A 19,229-nucleotide genomic window follows, 5' to 3' on the forward strand; every position below is an offset into this window, starting at 1 on the left:
CCCCTTCAGTGAACACCGCAAAAAAAAAAACGAGGCAAGAAACAATGCTTTATTATCATACCGCCAAACAAAAAGTGGAATAACATGCGATCAAAAAGACGGATATAAATAACCATGGTACCGCTGAAAATGTCATCTTGTCCCGCAAAAAAATGAGCCACCATACAGCATCATCAAAGAAAAAATAAAAAAGTTATAGTCCTCAGAATAAAGCGATGCAAAAATAATTATTTTTTCTATAAAATAGTTTTTATCGTATAAAAGCGCCAAAACATAAAAAAGATATAAATGAGGTATCGCTGTAATCATATTGACCCGAAGAATAAAACTGCTTTATCCATTTTACCAAACGTGGAACGGTATAAACGCCTCCCCCCAAAAAAATTCATGAATAGCTGTTTTTTGGTCATTCTGCCTCACAAAAATCGGAATAAAAAGCGATCAAAAAGTGTCAAGTGCCCGAAAATGGTACAAATAAAAACGTCAATTCGTCCCGCAAAAAACAAGACCTCACATAACTCTGTGGACCAAAATATGGAAAAATTATAGCTCTCAAAATGTGGTAATGCAAAAAATATTTTTTGCAATAAAAAGCGTCTTTCAGTGTGTGACGGCTGCCAATCTTAAAAATCCGTTAAAAAACCCACTATAAAAGTAAATCAAACCCCCCTTCATCACCCCCTTAGTTAGCAAAAAATTAAAAAATTTAAAAAATGTATTTATTTCTATTTTCCCATTAGGGTTAGGGCTAGGGTTAGGGCTAGGGTTACAGCTAGGGCTAGGGTTAGGGCTAGGGCTAGGGTTAGGGCTAGGGCTAGGGTTAGGGCTAGGTTTAGGGTTAGGGTTAGGGCTAGGGTTAAGGCTAGGGTTAGGGCTAGGGTTAGGGTTAGGGCTAGGGTTAGGGTTAGGATTGGTGCTAGGGTTAAGGCTACAGTTAGGGTTGGGGCTAAAGTTAGGGTTAGGGTTTGGATTACATTTATGGTTGGGAATATAGTTGGTATTAGGGTTAGGGTTGTGTCAGGGTTAGGGGTGTGGTTAGGGTTACCATTGGGATTAGGGTTAGGGATGTGTTTGGATTAGGGCTTCAGTTATAATTTGTTTCCACTGTTTAGGCACATCAAGGGCTCTCCAAACGCGACATGGCGTCCGATCTCAATTCCAGCCAATTATGCGTTGAAAAAGTAAAACAGTGCTCCTTCCCTTCCGAGCTCTCCCGTGCGCCCAAACAGGGGTTTACCCCAACATATGGGGTATCAGTGTACTCAGGACACACTGGACAACAACTTTTGGGGTCTAATTTCTCCTGTTACCCTTGGAAAAATACAAAACTGGGGGCTAAAATATAATTTTTGTGGAAAAAAAAGGATTTTTTATTTTCACGGCTCTGCGTTATAAACTGTAGTGAAACACTTGGGGGTTCAAAGTTCTCACAACAGATCTAGATAAGTTCCTTGGGGGGTCTAGTTTCCAATATGGGGTCACTTGTGGGGTGTTAATATGGTTTAGGTACATTAGGGGCTCTGCAAATTCAACGTGACACCTGCAGACCAATCCATCTAAGTCTGCATTCCAAATGGTGCTCCTTCCCTTCTGAGCTCTCCCATGCGGCCAAACGGTGGTTCCCCCCACATATGGGGTATCAGCGTACTCAGGACAAATTGGACAACAACGTTTGGGGTCCAATTTCTCCTGTTACCCTTGGGAAAATACAGAACTTGGGGCTAAAAAATAATTTTTGTGGGGAAAAAAATATTTTTTATTTTCAAGGCTCTGCGTTATAAACTGTAGTAAAACACTTGGGGGTTCAAAGTTCTCACAACACATCTAGATAAGTTCCTTGGGGGGTCTAGTTTACAATATGGGGTCACTTGTGGGGGTTTCTACTGTTTAGATACATTAGGGGCTCTGCAAACACAATGTGATGCCTGCAGACCAATCCATCTAAGTCTGCATTCCAAATGACGCTCCTTCCCTTCCGAGCTCTGCCATGTGCTCAAACGGTGGTTCCCCCCCACATATGGGGTATCAGCGTACTCAGGACAAATTGGACAACAACTGTTGGGGTCCAATTTCAACTGTTACCCTTGGAAAAATACAAAACTGGGGGCTAAAAAATAATTTTTGTGAAAAAAAAGGATTTTTTATTTTCACAGCTGTGTTATAAACTGTAGTGAAACACTTGGGGGTTCAAAGTTCTCACAACACATCTAGATAAGTTCCTTGGGGGTCTAGTTTCCAATATGGGGTCACTTATGGGGGGTTTCAATGTTTATGCACATCAGTGGCTCTCCAAACGCAACATGGCATCCCATCTCAATTCCTGTCAATTTTGCATTGAAAAGTCAAACAGCGCTCCTTCCCTTCCGAGCTCTCCCATGCACCCAAATAGTGGTTTACCCCCACATATGGGGTATCAGCGTACTCAGGACAAATTGTACAACAACTTTTGTTGTCCAATTTCTTCTCTTATCCTTGGAAAAATAAAAAATTGGGGGTGAAAAGATCATTTTTGTGAAAAAATATGATTTTTTATTTTTATAGCTCTGCATTATAAACTTCTGTGAATCACTTAATGGGTCAAAGTGCTCACCACACATCTAGATAAGATCCTTAGGGGGTCTACTTTCTAAAATGGTGTCACTTGTGGGGGGTTTCAATGTTTAGGCACATCAGGGGCTCTCCAAACGCAACATGGCGTCCCATCTCAATTCCAGTCAATTTTGCATTGAAAAGTCAAATGGCGCTCCTTCGCTTCCAAGCTCTGCCATGCGCCCAAACAGTGGTTTACCCCCACATTTTGGGTATTGGCATACTCAGGACAAATTGGACATTAACTTTTGGGGTCCATTTTCTCCTGTTACCCTTGGTAAAATAAAACAAATTGGAGCTGAAGTACATTTTTTGTGAAAAAAAGTTAAATGTTAATTTTTGTTTAAACGTTCCAAAAATTCCTGTGAAACACCTGAAGGGTTAATAAACTTCTTGAATGTGGTTTTGAGCACCTTGAGGGGTGCAGTTTTTAGAATGGTGTCACACTTGGTTATTTTCTATCATATAGAGCCCTCAAAATGACTTCAAATGAGATGTGGTCCCTAAAAAAAAATGGTGGTGTAAAAATGAGAAATTGCTGGTCAACTTTTAACCCTTATAACTCCCTAAAAAATATATTTTGGTTCCAAAATTGTGCTGATGTAAAGTAGACATGTGGTAAATGTTACATATTAAGTATTTTGTGTGACATATCTCTGTGATTTAATTGCATTCAATTCAAAGTTGGAAAATTGCAAAATTTTCAAAATTTTCGCCAAATTTCCATTTTTTTTCACAAATTAATGCAGGTAATATCAAAGAAATTTTACCACTATCATGAAGTACAATATGTCACGACGAGAAAACATTGTCAGAATCACCGGGATCCGTTGAAGCGTTCCAGAGTTATAACCTCATAAAGGGACAGTGGTCAGAATTGTAAAAATTGGCCTGGTCATTAACGTGCAAACCACCCTTGGGGGTAAAGGGGTTAAAAAATCTTCAACTTTATTTCATATCAAAAATGGAGAATAAAATTTCAACATTTTGGCAGTAGAACACTCTGACACGTTTCTGACACTTGGTTTGCCCTTAGTCTTAGAGCCTTCCCACCAACTTCTTTTCTATCTATCTCTGATTCTGTCATAACTGTCCATCAAGAAAAAGGGTGTGGAGATAGATGGAAAACAAGTAGGTGGGAAGGTGCACTGAACTTTTTGGCCACACCAGTTCTGTACCCTGTGCTGACATACTCACTCAATAGTAGCCTCAATATATGTTTCATATTTGTCCTAGAAGAAGGAAACCAAGCTCATTTTTTTAGATATCATCTCACTAGGCCACGAGAACACAGTTAATCTTCCAAAGAATGAGCTGAACAAATAGAGATACGAGAAGAACTCAACCTACTGTACATATCAATTGACTGGAAAAGTTGCTGTATGACAATACTCTCAGATATGGGTTGCCTCAATGTCAGCAACAAGCAGTCACTAAAAATGTAACATCCTTGACAATAATAGCTCTTTATTATAAAAAGACCATCTTCAAGCCTCTTGACCCAGCAAGAATGTAATTAACCTCCTCCAACTGCTCAAAATCCAGACTTCAGGGGGAAAGAAAGCAATGTGTCATCTTCTTTTCCACAGAGATTTGTTGTAACAGCAGCTTCATCTCGAAATCCATATGGAAGCCAGGACCCTCCCCAGTTGGTGGAGACATAGATCTCACAGATTTCCCTGACATTGTAGATTAGTGAATGATTCATTAGGGAAACATTAAAAATGAGTGGGTGCCGATAGTGATATTTTTATGCTTTTCTAGTAAATAGAATACTTTTCTTTACTACTGCATTAGTAGTACAGTGAGTTTTCACTGCAGCAAGTTATTTAAGCACACTAGTCCTGTTACTTTTTCTATATGTTATCCAGGACAGAAAGGAAAGGTTTGTGGATGGTTTCCAAGCTTGCTGATAAATGATGAGACATATATCCCAGAATGTCAAATGAAAATTGTAGTTTTTTCTATGCATTTCAAAGTACAAAAGACTTATTCATCAGGAAGGACCACAAGTATCAGTATACATGAATGGGAACAATGTTTTTCTGAAATGTATGTGGTAGAGGAACATGTAACTCGTATATACAGGTGCACAAACAGGAGCCCAGTCCGTAGCAATATGTGATAGAAGATCTTGGCACTCTAATCTTAGGAATTCAAGGGAATTCATCTGAAATTGCAATCCACAGTGAAAACGTAATGTTTCAATATGTTCATAGACCCTCCTCAGATATACGGATTGCCACCAAAGAAATGAACAGTGCTGTGAAAGACTCCAGCGGTATACACCTCTATAGAAGAGTGGAAATCCATTGTAGGTGTGGCACCCTTGGAAAGCTTTCACAGCAATGTTCTATTCATTTCTCTGATGACAATCCGTGCATTTCATGAAGGTCTATGAATGGACCAAAATGGTATGTTTTCACTGTAGATTGCAATAGACGCACCTGACAGGGCCGTGCGGTACCCGGCATCAGACCGGTCAGTTCTATGGGGAAGTTTTGCAGAGAATTTGGCCAAATTGCGTGAGCCCATCAACCAGCGTCAAGGTGGCCTCATTAATCTGATGGGTCCCTGACCTCCCTGTCCAAATGTGAACACTTACCCTAGGCTAATGTCTGTATGCATGGGTGAATGTGGACACCTTTCTCAGTAAAGCCTACATATATGGGTTGGCAGGAACCAAGTGTGATTAGATGTACTTAAAAACCACATGGTGACGGGAGGAGTGCTCAGTCAGTAAGCTAACATAGAAATGACAGAAAAATGACTGGCACATCCAGACTAGTGTGAATAGGTGCATACCAGGAGCAGCTACATCCATATACAATATACAAAAAAAGGTTGCACTCTATCGTGCCAAAGCATGTAGAATATGAAATACATGAAATATGAATAGCAAAATGGCTTTTTGAACATTAGGAAAAATATTTATGAGACACTTTGCACAGAATTTGGCCAAATAGTGTGAGCCCATCAACCATCGTCAAGGTGCCTCATTAATCTGATGGGTCCCTTTTTTTGTATATTGTATATGAGGCAGCTTCTCCTGGTATGCACCTATTCACACTAGTTTGGATGAGCCAGTCATTTTTCTGTCATTTCTATGTTAGCTTACTAACTGAGCACTCCTCCTTTCACCATGTGGTTTTTAATTACATCTAATCACACTTGGTTCCGGCCAACCCATATATGTAGGCTTTACTGAGAGAGGTGTCCACATTCACCCATGCATACAGACATTAGCCTTAGGTAAGTGTTCACATTTGGACAGGGAGGTCAGGGACCCATCAGATTATTGAGGCCACCTTGATGATGGTTGATTGGCTCAAACTATTTGGGCAAATTCTGTGCAAAGCGTCTCATAAATATTTTTCCTAATGTTCAAAAAGCCATTTTGCTATTCGTATTTCATGTATTTCATATTCTACATGCTTTGGCATGATAGAGTGCAACCTTTTTTTTGTATATTGCATATGGAGGTAGCTGCTCCTAGTATGCACCTATTCACACTAGTTTGGATGTTCTAGTCGTTTTTCTGTCAGTTCTATGGGGAAGGTCACGGGGCCATGATCCGTTTCCATGGTCCTGGCCATGTCATAAAATGGAGGATAATTATGTGGTGTTTGGTCGTGACACCACCCGTGATGTTTGGCAATGGGTGGCCGATGCTGCGGTTTAGGTCAACTGGGGCTGATGGTGACACAGCAAAGATGGTTCAGCTTCCAAAGGGTAGAGTGGGGCACCGGGCAAATATATTTGATTGTTCAGATGGTGGTGAATGTTAGGATGCAGAGAATAAGTAAAGGACACAGAGAGGTACAATTTTCTTATCCTTTTGCTTGAAAGTAGATGAAATTTGGGTACTAATTACAGATGATGGATTGAGTCCAGCTTGCCTGGAGGCTTTCAGAGGATCCATCCTGTTCCAGGCCAGAAAGGGGAGCTTCCTTATAAATTCTAGCTAGCAGGTGGGGTTAGTGAGTGAAAAAGAAGTCAGCTGAGAGAGTAAACAGGGGAGTTGTCATGGAAATGGGAGCCAGCTGGAGCTCCTGACAGGACAGTGAGAGAGGAGAGTTGGCAGTTGGTCTGTGGAGAGGGAAGGGCCAGCAGCAGAGACAAGAGCTCAGGGGAATAAAAACTGAGTATAGCTGACCCCAGAGTGGAGCGCTGATAAAAAGGGACGCCAGAGTCCTTGGCTGTGCGGGTGCTGTATGCCCTGACAGCTGAATCTGGATGGCAGGGGACTGCAAGTTCCCTGGCCACACCAAACACCTTAAGGCACAGTAGCAGTCCAAGAGCCCGGGGCTGACAGTGAAAAGGACAGTGCCCGTGAAATAGGTTCATGCTGTCTGCCATACAGGTTAGAAATCATCATGCAGAAGAGGGCCGCATCTCTCTCAGTGTCCAGTGTCTGTACTCCCAGCCCATATGACTGACAGCCTGAGCTTGTCTTGGGCACTGCCTTCTCACTGGCAGCCCCAGGCTCCTGACCTGCTGTGTTGCCTCCGGGTGTCATTTGGGGCCAAGAGACTTGGAATCTCCTGCCCCCTGGATTTGTTGCTGTGTATACAATCCTCTCACCACCACAGACTCCGGTGTCAGGTCTCTTTGTGCTTTATCTTGGGGTGAGCCCAATTGCAGCTCCCCACCCCAGGCTTCTCTCTCTTCTTGCCTCCTCTCCCTTCAGTGTCTCACACAAAACTCTCTAACTCCACCTCCAGACCAGAATTTATAGGGAAGCTCCCGTGAAGGTGGGTTTAGAGCTCCCCTTTCTGGTCTGGAGTCAGGAAGATGTTACATGTAATTGTTACCTAATTAGGGAATCCCTCCTATCATCCAGGCATGACATCACCCCCTTCCCCTGTGAGGAAAGCAATGCCATTGTGGCAACCGGACTCCTGGGGTGCTACACAATTTCAAATAAATGCCCTTGAATTCCTAAGATTGGAATGCCAAGTTCTATCACATATTGCTACGGATTGGGCTCCTGCTTGTGCACCTGTATATTATTATTTTTATTTATTATTATAGCGCCATTTATTCCATGGCACTTTACATGTGAGGAGGGGTATACATAATAAAAACCAGTACAATAATCTTAAACAATACAAGTCACGACTGGTACAGGAGGAGAGAGGACCCTGCCCGCGAGGGCTCACAATCTACAAGGGATGGGTGATGATACAGTAGGCGAGTGTAGAACTGGTCGTATTCCTCTACCACATAAATTTCAGAAAAACATGCATCCCATTCTGTGGATTTCTCCAATTATTTCTATGGAAGTACTGAAAACATGCTCACTGCTGAGCTGCCATAAAATGTCTGTTGAAAGCTGGCCTATTATCAAGGCTTAGGCTTCTTTCACACTTACGTCAGTATGCGGCGGTCGCTAAGCTTTGGCGCGACTTACCGACTGATGTTGTGAAAATTCGGCACAATGTGGGCAGCGGATGCAGTTTTTCAATGCATCCGCTGCCCACTCTAAAGTCCCGGGGAGGAGGGGCGGAGTTTCGGCCTCGCATGCTCGGTAGGAAATGGTGGACCCGACGTACGAAAAAACGTTCCCTTGAACGATTTTTCGTGCTGACGGTCCGTCAAAACACGACACATCCAGTGCACGACGGATGCGACGTATAGCCATACGTCGCGATCCGTCGGCGATACAAGTGTATGGGAAAAAAACTCATCCTGTGGGCACATTTGCAGGATGCGTTTTTTTCCCAAAACGACGCATTGCGACGGAGGCCAAACGATGCAAGTGTGAAAGTAGCCTTCGGTGTAGAGATGAGTCCCACATCTATTCAACATTCATGACCTATCTTATCAATAGGCCATAAATATCCCAAATAGGATGACCCCTATAAGTGCCATGTAACACAACTGCCCTAGCACTTCCAAATCGGAGCAATAGTATTTAGATAAAATCACAGACTGAGGTACCATCTTTTGCCTAATTTTATAAAATAATATATTTTTTTAAGCATAAGTTTTAACTATAATTAATGGGGTTCAAAAATAATTGATGGGTTAATTGGAAAGGACTATTTGGGAATAGTACCATTTCAGTAGAAGGAGATTTATTGACCATGTTTTTACAAATAATTAAATCTTGTCCATGTACCAAAAAATACAACGTTGTGATGCCACTTTATGGTACATGGACAACAGGTAAATGCTCACTGGGTCTTTAAACAGTACCGCCTGTATGGCCCTGCAATACCAGTGTAACCAGTCCCCATGTGTAATATTTTACAACAAACATATATGATGATATATCATAGCGACTCCAGCATTGACCAAACTGTTTATTGCTCTCCACGGAGACCAGAACAATGGTGTTCCTCCACTTTTTTTTTATTTTTTTATAAAACCATCCTGATCCTGTGTGTTCCTATTTGCAGGCAATATCTTCTTCCTAGCACAGAGCTGAAAGCTAGTCTTACTACCTGGCAATTGTGCATGCTTATTTCCCTGCTGAGAGTAAGGTATGATTCACTCAGCCCAGTGGTAGACCACTCTCCACAGCGGAGGTAACAGCGGTGCCCCTATCAAAACGTGTAATCACAGTGAGTCAGTTCCTCAGACTGGCCACAGCAGAATTATGCAAAACCTGGAAAACACTTAGCCCTGGAGATCAGTATGGAAAAATATAATAAGCCAGCAAAACAATATACATTCATTATATTTCATATTGTCCCGCTGTTCACAGCTGTAAGGCTCACAGACAAGCACCGAAATGTTGTGTTTAATGGTAGTGCACTTGGCAACAAATCTGAATCCGATGATATTTCTTTCTCTCGTTTTTATTTTTCCGACGGTCAGTTTAGATCATTTAAATGCTGGCATGGCAGTACTTTTAGACATTTTTCTGCAGGGGGTTCACTGTATATCTAAAGAACTTTATAGGACACAGCTGCATTAACAATGAGACAATGGCTTCATCTTCCTCTGTTGATACAGTCCATTGTGTATTAACGCCTTTGCCACTATTACTATTATGTATCACTCCCTCATTTTTTAACATTTCATTTTCTCCATACATACGATTTAAGTGATTAATGAATATATAGGTTGCAGTAAGGTATCATCAATTGTACATGTCTACAGAGGATTAATTACTCTTTAGATCTTAATGCATAAAAATTCCAATAAATCTGAAAAAAATACAAACAGAAACAACCAGTAACTAATAATGGATAGTTAATTAATCAAGACATTAAAGAGCAACTAACTATGGTTTTGTCTCATAAATAAACAGTATCAACAAACATACAAAATTGTGCAATATTTCTAATTAGAGAAAAAATGCTTCTTTTCCACTTATTACTCATTTCTTCTCTTATCCCATCCATTTTCTGCATTGATCATCAAACTTGTCTTTGCATCTGACTTCAGTGAGGGATCAAATTACTCTAAAATCTATTTAGGAGGCTGGGGGAGAAGTAAGGCAGAGACAGAAGCAGAGATCCCCAAAGAGACACTGCTGCAGCTTCTAGTGTTTATGTCTCCGGAAGAGAAAACCTTTAAGAAATGCAAGAAGCAAGTCGGAAATAGTGTTATTCATCAAGTACATACACAATAGTTTCACAGAAAACCCCCACAAATATTAAAAATCTCTTTATTATCCAATAAATTAAAAATCTAGTGTATACAAAACCATCACCAGATAATCGACACTTGAAAATAGAAAAAGAACCTAGGGAGGTGCCTATCCCTATTACCTATCACTTGGAATACACCCTAGCTATCAGCGGAGGTTGGCACCCTAAACCTGCGCTGTGGCGCCCCCACTCACCGTCGACTATCCCTTCTGATCTAGAATCCCCTGATTGGGAAGGGAAGAAAAAATGTATATGTAAGGTGCTAGGAGGTGGGCGAAGATGGATGCTGTCCCTTAGAAATCACCCTACCTACCAGCGTGGGTTGGCACACTAGACCTGCGCAATGGCGCCCCCGCTCCTCGACGGATGTCCCAACAGTAGATTACCCTATTCCCTTCCCTTCCCAATCAGGGGGACATTAACCCCCGGCACACCACGATCAAACATGATCGCAATGTGCCGGCGGTATAGGGAAGCATCGCGCAGGGAGGGGGCTCCCTGCGGGCTTCCCTGAGACCCCCAGAGCAACGCGATGTGATCGCGTTGCTCCGAGGGTCTCCTACCTCCTTCCTCCCTGCAGGTCCCGGATCCAAGATGGCCGCGGCATCCGGGTCCTGCAGGGAAGGAGGTGGCTTACCGAGTGCCTGCTCAGTGCAGACGCTGGTAAGCCTGCAGCCCTGTCAGTGAGATCGGTGATCTGATAGAGTGCTGTGCACACTATCAGATCATCGATCTGTGATGTCTCCCCCTGGGACAAAGTAAAAAAGTTTAAAAAAAAATTTTCCACATGTGTAAAAAAAAAAAAAAAAAATCCTAAATAAATAATAATAAAAAAATATATATTATTCCCATAAATACATTTCTTTATCTAAAAAAAAAAAAAGAAAACAATAAAAGTACACATATTTAGTATCACCGCGTCCGTAACGACCCAACCTATAAAACTGCCCCACAAGTTAACCCCTTCAGTAAACACCGTAAGAAAAAAAACGAGGCAAAAAACAACGCTTTATTACCATACCGCCGAACAAAAAGTGGAATAACACGTGATCAAAAAGACTGATATAAATAATCATGGTACTGCTAAAAACGTCATCTTGTCCCGCAAAAAACAAGCTGCCATACAGCATCATCAGCAAAAAAATAAAAAAGCTATAGTCCTGAGAATAAAGCGATACCAAAATAATTATTTTTTCTATAAAATAGTTTTTATCGTATAAAAGCGCCAAAACATAAAAAAATGATATAAATGAGGTATCAATGTAATCGTACTCACCCGGAGAATAAAACTGCTTTATCAATTTTACCAAACGTGGAACAGTATAAACGCCTCTCCCAAAAGAAATTCATGAATAGCAGGTTTTTGGTCATTCTGCCTCACAAAAATCGGGATAAAAAGTGATCAAAAACGGTCACGTGTCCGAAAATGTTACCAATAAAAACGTCAACTCGTCCCGCAAAAGACAAGACCTCACATGACTCTGTGGAGCAAAATGTGGAAAAATTATAGGTCTCAAAATGTGGAGACACAAAAACTTTTTTGCTATAAAAAGCGTCTTTTAGTGTGTGACGGCTGCCAATCATAAAAATCCGATATAAAAAACGCTATAAAAGTAAATCAAACCCTCCTTCATCACCCCCTTAGTTAGGGAAAAATAATAAAATTAAAAAAATGTATTTATTTCCATTTTCCCATTAGGGCTAGGGTTAGGGTTAGGGTTAGGGCTAGAGTTAGGGTTAGGGCTAGGGTTCGGGTTGGGGCTAAAGTTAGGGTTAGGGCTAGGGTTAGGGTTAGGGCTAGGGTTGGAGGTAAAGTTAGGGTTAGGGTTGGGGCTAAAGTTAGGGTTAGGGTTTGAATTACATTTACGGTTTGGATTAGGGTTGGGATTAGAATTATGGGTGTGTCAGGGCTAGGGGTGTGGTTAGGGTTACCGTTGGGATTAGGGTTAGGGGTGTGTTTGGGTTAGGGTTTCAGGTACAATTGGGGAGTTTCCACTGTTTAGGCACATCAGGGCTCTCCAAACGCGACATGGCGTCCAAACGCGACATGGCGTCCAATCTCAATTCCAGCCAATTCTGCGTTGAAAAAGTAAAGCAGTGCTCCTTCCCTTCCGAGCTCTCCCGTGCACCCAAAAAGGGGTTTACCCCAACATATGGGTTATCAGCGTACTTGGGACAAATTGAACAACAACTTCTGGGGTCCAAGTTCTCTTGTTATCCTTGGGAAAATTTAAAATTTGGGGGGCTAAAAATCATTTTTGTGAGAAAAAAAAGATGTTTTATTTTCACGGCTCTGCGTTATAAACTGTAGTGAAACACTTGGGGGTTCAAAGTTCTCACAACACATCTAGATAAGTTTCTTGGTAGGTCTAGTTTCCAATATGGGGACACTTGTGGGGGGTTTGTACTGTTTGGGTACATCAGGGGCTCTGCAAATGCAACGTGACGCCTGCAGACCAATCCATTTAAGTCTGCATTCCAAATGGCGCTCCTTCCCTTCCGAGCTCTGTCATGCGCCCAAACAGTGGTTCCCCCCCACATATGGGGTATCAGCGTACTCAGGACAAATTGGACAACAACTTTTGGGGTCTAATTTATCCTGTTACCTTGTGAAAATACAAAACTGGGGGCTAAAAAATCATTTTTGTGAAAAAAAAAAAGAGAATTTTTATTTTCACGGCTTTGCGCTATAAACTTTTGTGAAACACTTGGGGGTTCAAAGTTCCCACAACACATCTAGATAAGTTCCTTTGGAGGTCTAGTTTCCAATATGGGGTCACTTGTGGGGGGTTTGTACTGTTTGGGTACATCAGGGGCTCTGCAAATGCAACGTGACGGCTGCTGACCAATCCATTTAAGTCTGCATTCCAAATGGCGCTCCTTCCCTTCTGAGCTCTGTCATGCGCCCAAACAGTGTTTCCCCCCCACATATGGGGTATCAGCGTACTCAGGATAAATTGGACAACAACCTTTGGGGTCTAATTTATCCTGTTACCCTTGTGAAAATACAAAACTGGGGGCTAAAAAATCATTTCTGTGAAAAAAAAAAAATTATTTTCACGGCTTTGCGTTATAAAGTGTAGTGAAACACTTGGGGGTTCAAAGTTCTCACAACACATCTAGATAAGTTCCTTGGGAGGACTAGTTTCCAATATGGGGTCACTTGTGGGGGGTTTGTACTGTTTGGGTACATCAGGGGCTCTGCAAATGCAATGTGACGGCTGCAGACCAATCCATTTAAGTCTGCATTCCAAATGGCGCTCCTTCCCTTCCGAGCTCTGTCATGCGCCCAAACAGTGGTTCCCCCCCACATATGGGGTATCAGCATACTCAGGACGAATTGGACAACAAATTTTGGCATCCAATTTATTCTGTTACCCTTGTAAAAATACAAAGCTGGGGGCTAAAATATCATTTTTGTGAAAAAAAAATATATATATATTTTCACGGCTCTGCGTTATAATCTGTAGTGAAACACTTGGGGGTTCAAAGTTCTCAAAACACATCTAGATAAGTTCCTTAGGGGGTCTACTTTCCAAAATGGTGTCACTTGTGGGGGGTTTCAATGTTTAGGCACATCAGGGGCTCTCCAAACGCAACATGGCGTCTCATCTCAATTCCAGTCAATTTTGCATTGAAAAGTCAAATGGCGCTCCTTCCCTTCCAAGCTCTGCTATGCGCCCAAACAATGGTTTACACCCACATATGGGGTATCAGCGTACTCAGGAAAAATTGCACAACATTTTTTGGGGTCCAATTTTTTCTCTTACCCTTGGGAAAATAAAAAATTGGGGGTGAAAAGATAATTTTTGTGAAACAATATGATTTTTTATTTTTACGGCTCTGCATTATAAACTTCTGTGAAGCACTTGGTGGGTCAAAGTGCTCACCACACATCTAGATAAGTTCCTTAGGGGATCTACTTTCCAAAATGGTGTCAATTGTAGGGGGTTTCAATGTTTAGGCACATCAGGGGCTCTCCAAACGCAACATGGCGTCCCATCTCAATTCCAGTCAATTTTGCATTGAAAAGTCAAATGGCGCTCCTTTTCTTCAGAGCCCTGCCATGCGCACAAACAGTGGTTTACCCCCACACAAAAATTCCTGTGAAACACCTGAAGGGTTAATAAACTTCTTGAATGTGGTTTTGAGCACCTTGAGGGGTGCAGTTTTTAGAATGGTGTCACACTTGGGTATTTTCTATCATATAGACCCCTCAAAATGACTTCAAATGAGATGTGGTCCCTAAAAAAAAATGGTGTTGTAAAAATGAGAAATTGCTGGTCAACTTTTAACCCTTATAACTCCGTCACAAAAAAAAAATTTTGGTTCCAAAATTGTGCTGATGTAAAGTAGACATGTGGAAAATGTTACTTATTAAGTATTTTGCGTGACATATGTCTGTGATTTAAGGGCATAAAAATTCAAAGTTGGAAAATTGCGAAATTTTCAAAATTTTCGCCAAATTTCCATTTTTTTCACAAATAAACGCAAGTTATATCGAATAAATTTTACCACTAACATGAAGTACAATATGTCACGAGAAAATATTGTCAGAATCGCCAAGATCCATCAAAGCGTTCCAGAGTTATAGCCTCGTAAATGGACAGTGGTCAGAATTGTAAAAATTGGCCCGGTCATTAACGTGCAAACCACCCTCGGGGCTTAAGGGGTTAAAGATCATTAGTCCAATACTTATCATTATAGTCAAGTTACATTAAAGGGGCTGTCTACTTTGGGACAAACCCATCTTAATAGTTTCACTGCCCATCATAAAATAAAAAAACACTGTATACAGTACTTATGTCACAGACTGGAGCAATTCCTCCGATGTCAGCGCTGTGTTTTCTATGGGTAATGTGACGTTGTTATGTCACATGACAACTGCAGTCAATGAATGCTGCAACCAATCAGATTCCAATTTCTCTGAATGGCTGCAACCTACAATATTCTGCCAGAACAAAACTATGGATGGGTGTAACCCCTTAGTGACCACTAGTGATGAGTGAATATACTCGTTACTCGAGATTTCTCGAGCATGCTCGGGGGTCCTCCGAGTATTTTTTAGTGCATGGAGACTTAGTTTTTCTTGCCGCAGTTGAATGATTTACATGTAAAGCATAAGTACATGTGGGGGTTGCCTAATTGCTAGGCAACACCCACATGTAATTAAGCTGGCTATTAGATGTAAATCATTCAACTGCGGCAAGAAAAACTAAATCTCCAAGCACTAAAAAGTACTTGGAGGACACCCGAGCATGCTCAAGAAATCTCGAGTAACGAGTATAGTCACTCATCACTAGTGACCACCAATATGTTTTTTACTGACCTGAGATATAAGAGAATAGCATCCCCATACAGGTGACAATCCAGTATATTTCAGCTGTACACTACAGCTGACAACTTGCTGCATGAGACACTATCAGAGTTCGTACCAACTATAGTCATTTAATCCCTTAAATGCTGATGTCAATAATGACTTCAGCATCTATACGCTGAACAGGGTGTGGGGCTTCCTCTTTAACCCCATCGGCACCCTGAGATCTTGATCGTGTTTTCCTTATGTTTGCTATAGCAATTCATGGCCAAATAATGGCCTTAGAGTCTGCCGGCTGTAGTGACCTGTTCAGAAGTTCTCAACATTTAAATAGTGAAAACACATTTCTTCATTCCTGTTATGTCACTTAGTATTAATTGATGAAAAGCACCTGAAGGGTTAATTAACTACCTGGAAGCAATTTTGAACACATTGAAGGGTGCGGTTTTTTTAAAATGGTATCATTGGAGTTTCCAATATATAGGACCCCCAAAGTCACTTACAAAAAAAAAAACTTAATTGGTCCCTAAAAAATATTTTTTGGCAAATTTCCTTGAAAAAATGAAAAATGACTGCTACATTTTTAAACAATGCTAACAAACTAAAAGAACATTTTACAGATGGGGCTGATGTAAAGCAGACATGAGGGAAATGTTATTTATTAATGTTTTTATGTGGTATGACTATCTGGATTAAAGAGATAATCAGTAAATTTTAAAACTTGCTAACTTTTTGAAATTTTGGTAAAATTTCTGATATTTTTATAAATAAACACAGAAAATGTCGACATAAATTTACCGTTATCATAAAGTACAATATGTCATGAAGAAAACAATCTCAGAATCAATGGGATGTGTTGAAGCGTTCCAGAGTTATTACCACATAAAGGGACACTGGTCAGATTTTAAAATTGTTTCTTTCATTTTTTGCCGTTAGGGTTAGGGTTGGGCTTAGTTTTAGGGTTGGGCTTAGGGTTGGAGTTTTTTAAAAAATAAAATAAAACATGATTTCAACATGATGACCTAATATTATCAAATTCTGTGTAGTACATAGGTTCAAAATGCTCACTATACCCTTGGATCTAATCCTTGAGGGGTGTAGATTCCAAAATCGGATTAGTTGTAGGGGGTTTCTGCAGTTGGGCACCATAGGGGCCCTGCAAATGCAACATGATGTCCACAATCTTTTTCAGGCTATTTGTTTTACAAATTACAAATATTTCTCCTTCCGTTCTGATCCGTGCCATTTGTCCAAACAAAACTTTTTTACTAAATGTGGGGTATTGCTTCGCTTGAAAGAAAGTGAGTAACAAACTGTGGGGTTCACTTTTTAGTCTTACCTCTTACAAAAGTGAAAAAATTGGGGCTAAAGCTACATTTTAGAGGTAAAAGTTAAATTGATTTCTTTTTCATTCCACTGCATTAATTTCTGTTTAGCACGTGAAGGGTTCAAAAATTTCTTGACAACATTTTAGAGGTATTTGAGGGGTGTAGTTTTAAAATGGCATCAATTCTGGGGAGTTTCAAATATATACGCCCCTCAAGGTCCATTGAAATCTGAATAGGTCCTTAAAGAAACCGATTTTTTTAATTTGTTGAAAAAAAATGAGAAACTGCTGCAAAATGTAAAATCCCTCCAACATCCTAACAGAATAAAATGACATTTGAAAAATGATGCACATGTAAAGTAGACGTAAGGGAAATGTTACTTATTCATTATTTTGTACAGCAAGACTAACTGGTTTAAGGATATAAAGATTAAAATGTATATTTTCATGAATAAACACAAGTCATATTGAACAAATTTTACCTCTATCATGGCGCACAATATGTCACGAAAAAACAATCTCGGAATCAATCACTGGGGTATACTGAAGCATTCCAGAGTTATTATTACCTCATAAATTTACACTGGACAGATTTTTAAAATTTGGTCTGGTCATTAAGGTCAAAATTAGCTCAGTCACTAAAGGGTTAGTGAATAAATGAGCATGTCGAGAATTGAGGTCTAGAATCTCTGTTCTAGACTACAAGGAATGATACATTTTCAAGAATCATTGTGTTTTCTTTGCCCAAACATCTAGATTATCTCATCGAAATTCACAAAACCTTGGAACACAATTTCCCTAATTCCATGATGCCCTTGAAATTCAGCCTCTTTCATGTATTCTCAGTTGTTACTCATGTTCCCGATGTGAGTCACATCTTTACAGGCAGCTCCAGGGGGCTGATATAGGATTAAAATATGGTAATGAGATATTGCCGGTACTGGTGCCAGAAAACGTTGAGTATCTACATGAATATGAAGCAACAGATGTTTATTCACAATGTTTTCTTATTGTTCGTATCTGAAATGATGGAGTAAAGAAATCATTTCTATCTGATCTCTCTTCCCAAAGCTGAATCCAAAAGTACGGCGGGAACCTACCCACCCTTATATCGATGTGCTTCACAGATCTCTCTATTGCTTGATACGGGAAGGTATTCTTCTCTGTCTTAGGCTTGAATGATTTCGACAGAGCTCAGCAATTTCATTAGTCAGCTAGCTGCATGACTGTGTGTTCTGTACAAAGAGCAGCGGATCATTAAAAGTATGTGTAATTACGAGTGCCATCAAGCATCTCAATGACTATCATTCCGGTGGACTTTTTCCAGATTCTTTCTCGTTCATCTCCTACAGAACAAGTAATAAAACCCAATGTGGTGGTAAGCCAATTATTTGTACACCTTCTGATTGTGATGGTGGGGTGGGGCATGCACTGTCAGTGAGTGCGGTGAAGTCCAGACCTATATCTTACTACTTGATGCAAAATCAATCATCTGTCCATCTATGTTTTTATATACTGTATATTGAATCTGTCATCATATTTTTGCCACATAATCTGAGATCAGCATAATGCAGAGACGAAGGCCCTGATTCCAGCAATGTGTCTCTTACTAGGCTGCTTTACTGTAGCTTTTGATAATATCACTGTTGCATCAGCTGCAGAATATCACTAGAGGAATTGTGCCCTGTAGTCCTCTATATTCATGAGCACTATATAACCTGACCCATACCATTTTCTGTCTATGCACAGTGCACACAGAAAGCAGCTAATCAGTGGTGTGGATGGGGTTATACAGCGCTCAGCATTTAGAGAACTGCTGGATCTGCAGGAGATAAAAGAGTGACTTTATCAAAATTGCTGTAAGCATCAAAGTAAGAGATACCTCATTGGAATTAAAGTCTATCGCTCTATAGCAGAGGTCATCAACCTTTCTGACCTTGAGAGCCACATTCAGCTATGAAAGAGGGTCTCCTTCCACACACACAGTAGTGACACCCAGAGCCCCCATTATCGGTATAATGACAACCAAAACTTTTCCACTGAAATCAAAACAAGGTAGTATGCCAAGCTCCACAGTTTCATGTCTCACCCCATTCAGATCTATTCTTCTGTACAGGGCTACACACAAAAGTCACCATCTAGAAATCTGCTCTTAATAGCTATTTACACTTGATGCTAATGCACCCAGCTGGCAGCCAACCACGAGCCACACATCACGGGCCCGCGAGCCACATGTGGCTCCCGAACTACAGGTTGGGGACCCCTACTCTACAGCATGCTGATCTCCGCTGGGGTAGCAAATACCTGGTAAAAGATTCCCTTTGAAGTCAATCTCAAAGACTATATTGCACTGCACAGAGCAGGCTCAGCTCCTGAGCCTGCTCCATATTGT

At 40.8% G+C, this 19,229-nt stretch overlaps 1 protein-coding gene across 8 annotated transcripts in view; it reads left to right on the top strand.

The window, feature by feature from the left end:
- UNC5D (unc-5 netrin receptor D) overlaps positions 1-19,229 on the top strand; it is a 930,366-nt gene that overhangs the window by 256,260 nt on the left and 654,877 nt on the right. The window lies entirely within an intron of this gene.

The sequence above is a fragment of the Ranitomeya variabilis genome, chromosome 5, assembly GCF_051348905.1.
Source record: "Ranitomeya variabilis isolate aRanVar5 chromosome 5, aRanVar5.hap1, whole genome shotgun sequence".
Lineage (NCBI taxonomy): Eukaryota > Metazoa > Chordata > Amphibia > Anura > Dendrobatidae > Ranitomeya > Ranitomeya variabilis.